This window comes from Falco cherrug, chromosome 8 (assembly GCF_023634085.1).
Source record: "Falco cherrug isolate bFalChe1 chromosome 8, bFalChe1.pri, whole genome shotgun sequence".
In the NCBI taxonomy this organism is placed as follows: Eukaryota; Metazoa; Chordata; class Aves; order Falconiformes; family Falconidae; genus Falco; species Falco cherrug.
In genome coordinates, this window is record NC_073704.1 from 60,079,198 (window position 1) to 60,093,194 (window position 13,997).

At 50.3% G+C, this 13,997-nt stretch overlaps 1 protein-coding gene across 1 annotated transcript in view; it reads left to right on the forward strand.

The window, feature by feature from the left end:
* The window catches only part of COL23A1 (collagen type XXIII alpha 1 chain), a 189,091-nt gene that overhangs the window by 5,233 nt on the left and 169,861 nt on the right, over nt 1–13,997 (forward strand). The window lies entirely within an intron of this gene.

Consider the following 13,997-nt stretch of genomic DNA (forward strand, 5'->3'; position numbering starts at 1 on the left):
GTGGAAGTGCATGCTCCTTGGAAACAATAAACAGCTTAGATTAGTTTGTAAAGGAATCTCATTTATAGAAATGCTCCGTTAAGTGCGCTGCTGTCATACTGAATGGCATGAATGACTTTGGGCTGAGGCACTTCAAGCCTTTTCCTTTCTGTTTTTTTTTTATTATTATTTCTTTCCACAGAAGTAGCAGAAGATGGGTGAAAGATGTGCAGTGCTTTGATGGGGGAGAACGGATAGGCCTGTTACAAAGCTTTGCAAGCAGCAGATAGTTCAGTTCTGGGTTTAAAGAAAAAAACCCCCAACATTAAGTGCTACGTGTAGATGCATAATAGGCAAATGGGCAGTCTGAGTTTTTCCTGCCACCCTGGATACGAATCCTACCAGAACACACAGCATTAGTCCATACTCACAGCACAAAAAAGATGGACTTTTTGCCCATAAGTTTATGCATAATAACCTCGGAAACATTTCAGTAATGATGCTTTTAAATGTGCGGCTGCAGTTGTACTTGCTGGTTTTCTAGCAGAACGCTGCTATGGATGTCCCGTATGCCTTGCCGCCTTGTCACCAAACCGCGTCAGCTGAGACTCAAAACATGCTTGTTTTCAGCTTATTTTCGGGTGGCCAAATCAGTTTTCTCCCTTCTGATGCACAGACCCAACCAAGCCACCAGCCTCACGGAGCTCTGCAGGCTGCATCTTGCTCCATTCTGGGCAGCCGGGGCACTACTGATGTGCTTAAGTGGTCAAGAGGCTTTTCCTTTGCTCTGCAGAAAGCAATTGGGATTGAAGAGGCTCCTTTATGGCCAGGAAAGTCCCAATTCTGTTCCGGGTCACTGGGTTTGCCAGTTGCTATGTTTGAGAGATGGGGGGAAGAGAGGAGGGGGAAGGTTTTCCCACGTGCTGCTGAAATACTCATTACCGTCATCAGTAACGAATTTGTGAGCCGAAGGAAGGAGAAGTGATTTCCTGGTGAGGAGGCAATTTTGCATCCGTGGCTGCTCCTGGCTACCACCGCTGGGGGAGCGGAGCACTGTGCTAAGGCGAGGGTGTGCTGCTGACCTGTTGTGAAGCATTTTGGCTATTTTTTGAGCAAATCAAAGGAACCTTTACATGTGTGTGGGTTTTTTTCCTCCTTCTCCTGAAGAAGGCTTGAATTGCCTTCTGGTTGGTAGTTAAAGAGCTTGATCTAGAAACATCCTGAGAGCTTGTGACCCCCACTGGCATTTGCTGCAGAGCTACACCAGGTTGCAAATTCACAGCTAAGCTTCAGTTTGCCCGTGTGTGTCAAAAAAGCAGCCCCTGGGGAAAAGAAAATTTCTCCCTGCGGAGGGGATGGGGAGATGGAGAGATCCAGCCCTGCTGATGGGCAGGGAGCCGGGAGCATGGCCAGCATCGGCAGGCCTGGCTGCAGCCCCGCTCCTGCTTCCCGAGGGCAGCTGGAAGCTGGTGGGGATGCTGAATGCCTGGGCTGGGGGGCTGGCCTCCTCCAGAAACCCTGCTAAGCAGCAGAAGACATCCTTCTTATTGCTGGATTTAAAGCAAGCCCACCAGAGCACTGCCGATGGCGGTGCTGCCTGCATCGTATGCTGGTGCGGTGCCTCCTTGGGAGGGGGGGGCTTGCTGCCCCAGGACCCACAGGCAGGGCCAGGGGCAAACTGCCTGCCCAGAGCTCGCCCGGCCAGCTGGGCTGGCTTTAAACAAGACCCATTTTTCCTTGAAGCGAGTTCATTTGGGGGTTTTCTGGGGTTTGAGAGGGTGGGGTCAGTTGTTTTTAGGGGATTGCTTTGATGAAATTGACTTGCTATACAGTTTGGGACTGGATGACTATGATCCACTGAAAAGTTAAGAGGCTCGAGTTATTTCAACTATAGCAAAGCCCTGAATCAGTGCTTGTGAAACACTCAAACAAAACAAAATACACACACACCCCCCAAAGGAAAAACAACAAAACTGACCCATTTTGTGCTCTGCAGTAAGTCACCTATCTGGCTCTGGGGCTCGGGGTTATCAAGCAGCTGTTCTGAGGTGGGACGCGGCGCTGGCGGGGCTGGGGGCTGGTGGCCAGCAGAGGGGGCCCGGCCGTTTCGCCAGGGCCTTGGAGCCATCCCATCGTCAAGGAAGATCATCATAATTCTTTAAAAAAGCTTAAAATAATGACTGTTCCGACTGTGACGCTGGGCAGGCTGCGAAAAGGTGTCTCCGCCGTCGCTCTCGGCGGCTGCGCGCGGCTGTGGGTTGGCTGGTTTGGCGTTAGTTCTGCAGCCAAAGCGATGGGGAGACGATGACGACAGCTTCGCGTGGCTTTGGCTCCTTCGTGGGTTGGGTGTTGCTGTGGCCGAGGGTGAGGAGAGCATCGCTGGGGGCTGGGGGCAGCTGGAGCGGGGCTGTGCCGTGCCGGGACCCCGCTGCGGTGAGGAGCGCAGCCCTTCGGCCCCCTGGCTATTTGGGACGGGGGCCACAGCGGTTGCATGCCGCTGGCACCAGGCAAGCCCAGGACAGGCTGTCCCCATATGTTGGCTCGCTGTGAAGCAGCAGCTTAATATTTTTATTATTGTCGTTCCCTGAGCCAGGCCTGCGATGCGTTGCAGAGGGGCCCCGTAGGGCCAGCCTCCCTCTCGGGGGGCTCCCGGCCCCGCACAGCCCTCGCTACCGCACCAAACCCGGCAGGTGCAGCAACACTTGCTTGCGTGGCACGTAGGACAGCCTGGGCCGATGAAGGCTTGAAAGCAAGACTAGAACTCCATGCTTGCAAACACTTTTTCAGGTTTGGTTTTTTTTCAGTTTTCCAGTTGCGTGGCCTCTGGCTGCCTTTTTATTTTTTTTATTACTATTTTTTATTCTTTTTCTCCCTTGTATTTTTAAGCACAGTCTTTTGAAGCTTGAGGTGCAAAAGGCTCTTGTTAAATACAGTATTTGCCACGCCAAAAGTCTTCAGTGTCTGTGAGAAGGTCCCTCCAGAGCTCGAGGTGCTGGACGTACCATGCTAGAGCCTGGGAGCAAATGTTTCCTTTTAAATCCAGTGAAAAAAGGCTTGAACCAAGCCGCAGTCCGCAGAAAATGCCCTGCCCAGCAGCTGGTCCTTGCTGTATTGTAGACTGAGGGTGTGAAGTCTCCAGCTCTTTCGGCTGCTCTTGCACTGCCTATTGCAATGTACACATTGTGTTCCCATGTGCCTTTTTATTTAACAGCCCCTCCCCAGGCTTTGCACTTTGGAGCCTTAATTCTAAATTTCCTGGCTGCTGGATGATGCATATCCCCGTCTTCATCTCGAGCTTGCGCTAAGACAGTGTCATATGCTTTTGTATGTATGTATATATTACAAAACAGTGTTAAATGTTCAGTGTAGTAATGTGTTGTTCCAGTTAATATGTGACAAATATTTCCCAATAATGGCTTGGCAGCGGGACGAGCGGAGTGGTACTCCAGCCTGCAGGACGGCGGATTGCTCCATTTCTCAGCAATTCAAACCATGTGTACTTGGGGAAGCCGATCATTTAAAATCCTCCCTACCTCTGCAGAGTCGGCAGCTCCTGAGGCACTCTTGCTGCGCTTGTTATTATTTATACAAATTTTATTTTTTTACATATTTTTTAATTTTCATTTTTACCCTAACTGAGACGCAGGGATCAACTTTCTCCAGCTTGCTGTGGAAGTTTGGCACGGTACTTTTTGTGGTTTCCAGCAACTTGAAATATCTGCCTAATTTTTACTGGTGTAAATGTTGTCTTCAAGTGTCACTCGCTATCTGCCTTCTCCCTGGCGTTGTCTCCCCAGGTAATTAGCACAACAGAATTTCCCTAATTGCTAGAGATCAAGGAGGAGAGGCTCTGCTTGCTTTGTAGTCCTGACAAACGGCAGATGTTTTCCAGCAGGCCAAATGGGATGCGCTGAGCTCCGTTGAGGCTGGCTCTTTGTTTCGCACTCTTGCGTGATAGCAGCTCTCCATTACTGCTCTCTTTTTACACGTTTCTGAGTCATGAGTCCTTCAGGATAGTTAAATAGATATGGGAAAATATCAAATGAAAGCAAGTATTTCTTCTTTAAGTAAGTGGCGATCTCTGCTTTTGTGAGTTGCTTTGCATCTACTGAGCATACATGTCTGAAGTATTCCTCACTGTCACCTCAAAAGACACTTTTCTGTCTACTAAAACCATTAAAACTCAGTATTTTTCTGTACTTTCTATGATTTAGAATGAGACAAAGAGCTTTAAAACATCTCCAAGTTTTAAAATATTTCCCTCAGTCCTCTTTGCCTCAGTTTCCCATGCCCTGCCAGTCACTTTGCTTCGGCAGGGTTTACTTTCTTGATGTGACTTTGCCCCCAGGAGGCAAGGATGTGGAAATTACAGTGTTAGTATAAACAGGCTTGCACTGAAGTTACACATACAATCAGAATTCTCTTTTGCACGGAAAAGCTGGTGCCAGGAGTTTAAAAAATGAGCCAGGAGCCAAGCGTTAAAACATCAAAATAACGAAGAACAACTGGCTGGGAAGGACTTTTGACAAATGGTGCCATTTAGATGCAGGCACTTACTTTCTCTTCAACGTGTTTTCGAATGTTACCCCTTCAAAAATACAATCTGATCACAAATGTTAGCAGCTTTTGGAAAAATGGTCTTTGAGCATAGAAATTACTGCTGGCTACCTTCCATCAGCTCCTTCCTGGCGACCATTCCTCAGTCCCTTTCGGATATTTGTGGAAGGCCCCGAGGACATCTGGAGCTGTGTCTGCACGCCACATGTGCGGGAGCTGCCAGCCGCCTTCTCCCGGGAGCTACCTGGGATGGGCACGGATACCGTCCATCTTCTTTACTAGCAGGTCCCGAAAAGCAGCAGAGTGGTGGGTCCCCGTCCCATCCTTGGGAGCCCTGCAGCTCTGCTTCGTGAGATGTTTTGTGGCTTCAGGACTCTCCGCTGATGGAAGCCTACGGGTTGGTGGTTGTTTTCTTGAGTGGTTGAAGTAGATGGAAATAAATGGAGGAGAAGGGAGTCTTACTTGGTTTGGCATCTCCTCCCAGCCATATGACTCGTGCATGTGTTGTGCGCTGCAGGGTGCCAGCCGCCAAGGGGCAAGGAGCCCAAAGCCCCTCTTGGAAGTAGAGGGATGGTCTTCTCGTGGCCCTGCGGGTTGCTGTGAGTCTGGAGAGGGCTGCTGGCAGGCACGGCGGCAGCAGCCAGCTCTGTCATGGCAGCGTCAGGGGGGCTTCTGGTTGCACTGGTTTGCTTTTCCTGATTGCAGAGGTGCTTCTGGCACTGCTGGGCGCCCCTGCTCGTGGCGGCGGGGGGAGCAGCGGGCACAGGCAGGAAGGCAGCGAGGGGGAGGTTCAAGTCTGGGGGGTTGGGGGCTGCTCTCAAACCAAGCTCCCCGGCACGCTGGCGTCCGAGGGAAGGCACCTCCTCAGCTCAGCACCCTTCCAAACACCCTACTGGATCAGCTGCTGTGTCAGCCAGCAGTGACATTTAATGTCCTGCCGAGGTGACATTAAATGCTGGATGTGGCCGGGACTTTGTGAGGCAGGAAATCGCGTGGCACCAGTGTTATTCCCAGAGCTGGCAGCGCCTCTGACACAGAGGCAGGGGCATGAGCTAAAAGGCAGTCTGGCCTTAAAACCACTGGCGCAGGAAAATGGGCCGGAGCCATCTCCCAGCGAGACTCTGGCAGTATTTATCCTGGTGGCGTTTGGTGCAGCTCCGGCGCTCGAACACGGAGGCTCAGAGCAGTACACCAGGAACCAGCCCTTTCCCAGCAGCATTTGTCTTTAGACCACTTCAGCAAAAATTAATTAAAACTGGTGACATCAGTGGGGGAAGGCTTTGAAAATTTATTTTTTCTAAGTCTGCCAAAGTTATTTTGAGTGTAATGAAAACTACAAAAATAAACCTGATGACCATATCCTCTGTGAGAGGCTCTGTGTAACTTTATCTTTGTCTCGACATATGAAGTCATTTATCTAGGCACAGATATTTTGTGCTGCCAGCCCCTTCAGCGCTGCCTTTCCAGAGAGGAGGCTCCGGAGCAGGTTGGTTCAATGCTCATGGACTGACTCACCTGGGAGTTTCCCATCAGCTTCCAGTTGGTTTCCCCCTCTTTCTTGTTCAAATGATGGATTAATGTCACCCACGTGAGCAGTGACTTGGCTTTGCAGAGCTGATTACTGAAAATAGACCGCGGTTGGCGTGGTACCTGCTGCATCTCCGTGTCGTCTCATTGAGCTGGTGGTGCCGTCATCTCCTGTCCGTCCTGGGTGCAGCACGATGGGAGTGTGTTGCAAACCCAGCATGCTTTAGGTTGATCTTATCATTAATGCAGTGTTGATAGAAGCAGGTTTTAGCACAGAAGTTGGTTTTGGGCAGTCAGCTACTGCCGATGTGTTCCTGAAGCAAAAGCTGCCTTATTTCTCTGCCACCAAGAAGCTCCAGGCTGATGTCTCATGACTTGCGTTGCAGAAATACATGCTGCGTAGGAAGCACCACCACCTGCGCCTGTGGTGGGGAGGTGCAGATAACAGGCAGCCAAAATCCAGCTGGAGCAGAGGGGCTGTATGGCTGTTAACTTGTCTGTTAACCTCTGTTCTTGCTGCGCTGGGTGGGTGTCGCTTAATTCTTCAACAGATATAGAGGAACCACCCCTCTGGGCTCTTCCAGGGAGTGCCAGCCCAAAGGCTGGACAAACAGCCCCATCTGCCCCACTAGCCTCTGCCCTTGGCTTCCTGCTCGAGAGGTCCCGGACTGTCCATAAACCTGGATATCCGTAAACCTGTTTTGCCATTCATAAGACCAGAAATGTTGCTCTCACACTGGTGCTGCTTGTTTGCTCCTGTTTTGTTGCTCTAAGACACGGTCATTTGTTTTACTTTGTAGGGTTGCAGGTAGGTGTAGGGCACTTCAAAGAATCCAGATATATCTCCGTCACTCATATCACTCCAATAAAGGCTGGAATTAATCCCCAATGGCAAATCTATCAGTAGTGTTTGGGTTATTTTACAGATTTCTGGGCCGGAGAGTCCCTTTCAGCTCTTGTTAAATAGAATTTCCTTAAAGGAATGTATTCCTCTGAAGTCCAGCACCTGAATAGCATGCTTTCGCATTCCCAAATTTGCTCATCCTTTAACCACCGTATTTTCACAGGAGGGAGGGAGGTGACTTGGAGAGTGAGAGCCATAGGTGGCTGTAGCTGAGAGTTCTAACAGGATTTTAACCAAATGATTATGTTGCAACAGATGCTCACTGAGAAGCGTGGCTTGCCTGGCTTGTGCGGACAGGGCTGTGAATCCAAATGCCAGCCACAAGCGCGGATCGGTGCGCTTCTCTCTTGCCCCTCCGCTACCAACCCAAAACACAAGCCAAGCACCACCAAGTGTGCCAGCTGGGATCATTCCTAAGGCTCCAGATGTTATTTCAGCCATAAAAGCAGAGAGAGATCAGGAAACTTTTGTCTGTTTCCTTAGAATACATGTCAGTTCACTGGGAAGATGCGAAGAGGTTAAAGAGGGGAACCTGTAAATGTGGTGAATAACTTCTAGGAACAGCTTGGAGGCAGTGAAGGCAGAGAACAAGAGTGGGTCACACCTTCGAGTTGGGGAAAAGTGTCTTTAGATCATTAAACATTGTATAACACAGCTTTTGGGGAAGTTGGCTTGAGTGAGCTGTTCAGTTGAGCCAGCGGTGGGGAGGAAGGAGGTGGGATGCTCTTTTGCTGAAGGGTTTCGTAGCTGAAGCTGCAATAACCTTGGGGAATTTTACATCATGAAAATCCTACTTATGTCAGAGTCCTCAGCAGCTGCTGAGCTTGGTATGGGACCAGGGTTTACCTTTATTGCAGCAACGGCGGTGAAACTTACTTGGCACGTCTGATACGCAGAGCACCCAGACTTTGCTCCATGGGAAGGCAGCGTGACACCCGCCGGTTTGTCCCCAGATGTGTTAAGGGGGGTGGCAGTTCTGCGACTGTGTGACCGAGTCCTGCACCTTCATTTTTCACGGGGCCTGTCCGGCTGTAGGAAGTCACTGTATGAAGAGCTATTTGCAGAGCAGGCAGCGTGGAGGACTTGGCTAGGGGTTTGTCCATCCGCGCCTGGGAGGAGGCAGCGCTGCTGCAGTGGGGTCCCTGGGGTCCCTTGGCCCTGGGGTGCTGGGTGGGGTGGCAGAGGCTGGGGTTCTTGCTGGATGGTACCGACCATCGAACTGACCTCACCACGCTCGTGCACGAGGTACACCGGTCTGTGAGTGACAGATCCTCGTGGTGACACGCTACAAGAAGCAGCACGAGGAGGCAGAATCAGCTGCCTATCTTTTTTTAATTGCACCTGTCCTGCCATGGTAAAACAAGACAGTAAAAAGGCTGGATTTCTTTCTGCTTTTCTAAATCGGACCCAAGAGGCAACAAGTCTCGTCATTTCCCAGCTATGATCCCATGGTAATCCCACCACCATCCCACCCCGGGGGGAGGCGATCGGCTCTGCAGGCTGTGGCTCAGCTCTCCGAGCACAAGCACGGTGGGCACAAGCGTTTGCGTTAACACAGCCTTGCAGGTTGCGCTCACACGGGTTAGTGACCTAATTAAACCTCCACCTGTTCTTCGTTTGTCACCATCAGTCTTTGTTTTATCATGTGGCAGAAGATATGCGGGTGCCAAGGTACCCCTGGACACTGGAATTTGGCCGCCAGAGCAGATACAATGTGCTTCTTGGGTTTCATCCCTGTGGCAGATGGATTGAGCTCATGGCCTTTTGTACGAGCGAGGCCAAGAGCTGCCGGCAATGCCCCCTGCCCAGCTAGTATGTGCTCGTCTGCTTTTTTTAATGTGACCTAGTGGAGCAAGGAGAAAAAACTGCATGTGCGGGATGGATTGAGTGCAGCCAGGGTGCTCACGGAGAGTGCTCCAGAGAGCTCGTCGTGGGGCTAAATGTTCATCTGGTGCCAGAAGCCCACCTTTTTCTATGAGTTGGAGTTGCGGACATATTCCTGAAAGACATGACATTCGTCTTGGTTGGGTGGGGATTTGGGGCTGCATTGGTTGCGTTTGAAGCTGTTGGTCATGTTTCAGGCACACTTTTATATTTGGTCTGTTTATGTATTTATTGAAGACATTGAGAGAACTTGGCTTCTGCTGAACGATGCCTGCCCTTTATGGTTTATTTTTTCAAAATGATTGCAATCATGCCACCACTTGAAGGCCAAGAAAAACCAGTGATTACCTGGGGATGGCTGTGTAACACAAATTACTTTTTAACCCTCTGAGTGACCCCATGGCAAGAGCCACTGACCCCTGATGGCATGGGACTTTGTTCATCAGAAGGTCCCCTTAGCTGCAAGTTGGCTGGGACCATTTATGTCAAGAAAACTCCAGTGGTGAACTTGGCTCCAGCCCACGTGTGATGTTTCCTACACACTTGCAAGAAATCCTACATTCCTCCCTTTCCTTCAGGCTCTTTGGAGCATGACCGTGGTCGTTGGCTGTGCAAGCAGCACGTGGAGGCAGCAGCCCCTCGGTGGACGTCTTAAACTCAAGCTCTGTGCACTACATAGAGATTTTACCCCTCATGCCCCAGGCTCTTGGGCAGCTTCCCAGAAAGTGTGACACAGAGAGGGAAGTATTTAGAAAGAAAAATTAAATAGGTTCGATGGAGTTCCCAACCATCTGTATGCTTGTGGTCAGACTTCTGGAAAAAAAATGCTAGTAGAGATGAGGTCTATCAGTGTAGAGCATCTGGAAATGTTTCTTTCTAGCTTTAGTTTGTCTGGGTTTTCTCCCCGTTTTGTGCTGTCTCTGAGCAGTCCCTGTTCATGCTACTTCAGCGCGCAGCATGCTTGGTGCAGGAGGATCGAGCAGGTTTGTGCTGCTTTACTGCTAAGAGAGATTGAAGAGCTTGGACAAGATGTTGAACAGATTTTTTTTGTGGTTTTTTTTTTTTTTCCCCAGCAGATCTGTCTGGAAGATGAGAACAGTTGGTATTGATATGTTCTGCTTCATATTTTGGGAAACTTTGGCAGTAACTACTACCAAATAATGATGCTTCTGGGTCCCTATTGTGCAAACATTTAAATATGTTCAACCATGTTGTGCAGAGACCTTGTCAAGAGACTAACGCGCCGTCCCACAGGACTTCAGAGCATGGCTGATTGCAAAAATGGATCTTGATGAGGAACTCTTAGAAATATATGTTCTATTTCTTAAGAGAAAGCCTGCCTTTTTGGCTACTGGCAACTGCTGTCGGCTTCTCTGAAAACAGCTGGTTCTTTATTGGAGGGGGATTAGATGGGAATCGTGCTGATGGTAGTGGGTTGTGTGCTGTTGGTGTGGGCGATGATGCTCCTTTGTGCCACGGATGCAGGGACTTCTTGTGTTCATTTGCTGCTTTAAATTTTTGTCCTAATCTTTGCATCCTAAACCGCAGCTTTTCCAGCTCAGTCCTGGAGGGCTTGAATCGAGGGTTATCCACGTTATTGGGGTGACCGCCGTGTGGGGGTCTGCCCCTGCCCTCGTCTTGGGCGCACACCAGTCCCATGCTGAAGCATGGTGCGAAGGCAGAGATGCCTTGACCCTGGCCAGACGTTGCACATGCTTTTCTGCTGCATTTTCTATTTTTTATTTTTTGGATTATCTATTTTGTAGATCAGGACTGTATAAATACCTTACTTTAATTCCAAAGATATGATTAAATTCCCCAAGAAGGGGTGTTCAACTCCGACTTAGGAGTCTGTGCAGACCACTGTGACTTTAAGGATAAAAGCACTGTATTTTAGTTCCTTGAGGGTTGTTTTAATGTGAATTAAGCCAAACTGTAAGGAACTCCATTTCATTTTCAGGCTGAAAAGATTCACAGTCTTTAAACAGTTTCTTCACACAGATGTTAAGGTCAGAGTGCATCGGTGCTTCGCAGCATCCCCAGGCACTCAGTCGTGTCCCGGTGCCGGGGGCAGACGGCTGCGCTGGAGGTGATCAGACACACGTATCTGGAGTATCTGGAGGGGCAGCAGTGCCATCACCCCCCTGGTTTGGTTCCCCTTGGTTATAGTGACACAAAGACACATTGAGGCCTTAGATAAAAGCCAGGCTTCTCCGCTTTTACACACACACACAAACAACAAAAAAAACCCCTAAAAACCAAAAGGCGGGGGGGGGGGGGGGGGGGGGGAGGCTGTGTTTTGTTAAAGTAGGGATTTGGGATTTAACAAGAACAAAACCCCAAACCTCATTTTTTTGAATTAACGAGGGGGTCTGAAGTTGGAAGCACCCCTTCTCCATCCTTCCCACCCCATCAGGTCAGCGGACATTTCCAACCCCCTCCCTCCCTGGGAACAGCCCCTCTTTCCTTCAGCCCCGTGGTGGTATAAGGAGGAAGGGGGGTTATATATTTATACATATATATATCCCCTATGTAATCCCCTATATATGGGTGTATACTCTGTAGCGTTTGTTCAGTGGCAAAGCAAAGTGCAATGAAAACAGAGGAGCAGGCAGTAACAAACACGTTCCCGCTCCTTGGTGGCTGAGTGCCTGTCCTCGTTTCCTGCGTTTTATTCTGGGCTTTGCCTGTTGCAGGTTTAGCTGCTCGCTGCCCCAGGCGGCCCCTGGCTGGCTCCCAGTCTGTGCCCAGAGCTCGTCCCCGGGGGGTTTCATTGCAGGGAGTGGGTGACATTGGGTGGCTCTGTCCTGATTTTAAGCTGGTGGTTACGTGTTGCTTGAACCCAACAGACTGTTTAGCTATTTTGCTTTAAAATGGATTTGATACTTAATTTTGGAAGTGTTGCCCATGGCTGTACCACTATTGTGTGTCTACGTGCCATCGCAACCCTGAATTTCAGCTGCTCCACAGGGCGAGCTCAGTGCGGCTGGCAGCAGCCCCGTGCGGAGCCACCATAAATGAACCAGCGATGTCAAACCTGGTGCCGATGCCCTGAGGAGTTGGGCCTTTGCCACCAGACACTGAAAATGCTTGCCTTTTCCCAGGTGTAAAATCGTGTGCATTCAAGGGAGAGCAAATGCACGCATTGAAACGGTGTCATTTAAGATCTAAAATGCCATTTTGTAGCGTCATCACACTTAGGAGTGCTTTATTCTTTAGCTGACGGCTGATGTGTTGGCAGCCCGGCAGGGAGCCCTGAACCTCTAAATGACTCACAGCATCCTTCTTGGGGCAAAATAATAAAAAAATACTTGGTAGGCTTTAAAACTTAATTTTTGTTGAAGCCTTTAATGCAATTTAAAAAAAGACAAATGTATGTTTAAAAAGTGATGAAATAAGCAACCCTTCTTTTAATGGTATAGCTCATCGTTGCTCTTCACAGTGGAAGGAAGAGCAGCGCCGGTGGCCAGCCTGGGAGGCGGTGGAGCTGTACTGCTCCAGGGCTGTGACCTTGGAGGGGCTGGGGTAAGGACCTCCCCACCTCACCTGCAGCTCCAGAGGCACTGCCTGCAGGCTGCAAGCTGGAACACTGAGCCCCTACTCCCAGATTCTCCCCTCTCCCACATCCCCACTGCACCAAGGAACGACCCCCAAACTGGCTGCTGCTTCCTTTGCAGAGGAGCCAGAAGGGACATCAGGAGCATCTCTCCCCTCTGAACAGCTCAGGGAGAGGAACAGAAGAGGCAGGAGGGTTGTTGCCCCTCTTCTTGCAAAGGGGAGCTTTGCTTGGTGCATGCTTTTTCTCCGTGCCCACTCAGCCCGTTAAGGAGCAGTGCTGTCACCTGCAGTTGCTGGTAACTGCACACAGCTGTGGCTCCTGATGCACCACCCTTGTCCCAGGTGCATCTTGTGAGGCTCCTCCTGCCCCCCGGCAAAGCAGGGGCTGGGAGGGCTCCTGGGAGGTCTCATGGTGATCCACTTGGACCCTGCACTCGTGGCGTGCTGCTGCATCATGGAAGGGGCTCCAGGCTGGTGGGACGTGGCTCTGTGCTCTCCGTGGCTGTGGTGAGTCTTATGGCACTTGCTGTTTCTTGGTTCTTGGAAGGTGTGGCACAGGGGTGGGCTGTCAGTGCGTGCCCACGCTGGTGGTGGGGGGGGCTGCCTTTCAGCCTGCGAGTGGGAGTTCTGTACAGGTGTCTTTAAAATACCTGAGTCCCCTCGCCTTTTAAAATACAGGGGAGGGATTAAGATGCTACAGGAGCGAAGCTCGTTGCAAGTAGGCAGGAAGGCAGAGGTGTGTGTAGAAGAGCTTGTGTAAGGTCTGCTCTGTGGGGAGCTGCTGAAGAAGCCTGGGTGCTGCTTGTCTGGAGAAGGCCTTTATGCTTTGGTGTTGGAGGCAGGAGGCTGTAGCGAGGCTCTCCGTGCCCTCTCTGTTGCAGGAGGTGCTATGCTGCCCCAGGGGTGCTTTTGGTCTGGCTGGGGACACAGGTGTGCTATTTTGAATTCTGGTTTAACTCCTTCCCTCTGGAGCTGACAGCAGCTTGTTGCAGAACATGATGTAATTGCTGAATGGGAGAAATGTCTAACAAACGTGCACCTTGAGGAGAATTCCTTAGCAGGAGGCTGAAGTGACCCAACTTCAGGTTGTTAAACCCCAGGATGCTTCTGAGGGTTCCTCACCTTCCTAGCTGTTTTTTGTATTGCTTTGCTTGTGTAAATATTGCTTTTTTTAACGTTGGAATGGCTGAAGAGCTGTTGCTTATTCCCTCACCCTCCTGAGCAAATGGTTCCACTGGAGTCCCCTGTGAGCCACCACTTGTAACCCAGGTGGCTTGTCTGCAAAACAAGAGTCCGAGTAGTTGGGAAACTTTGAGATGGTCGTTCCTCGAATGCTCCATCCCGGGTTTCCATTTCATCTAGGGGAGCGGTGGCTGAGCCTGGCGGTTGGTGCTGGTGGAACCGGCGATGTGGGGCTTGTGTAGGAACCGCAGATGAAGTACGGGACTGTGATTCCAAGCAGGTGACTTCTAGAGATGGAGAGCTTTTCCAGGCAGTCGGGGGGAAAGCTGGCAATTACACTAATTGGCTTCTGTTTCTGGCAGCCTTTCCAAGTCGGTTATGTGACTGTGCTGTTGTCTTTGAGATT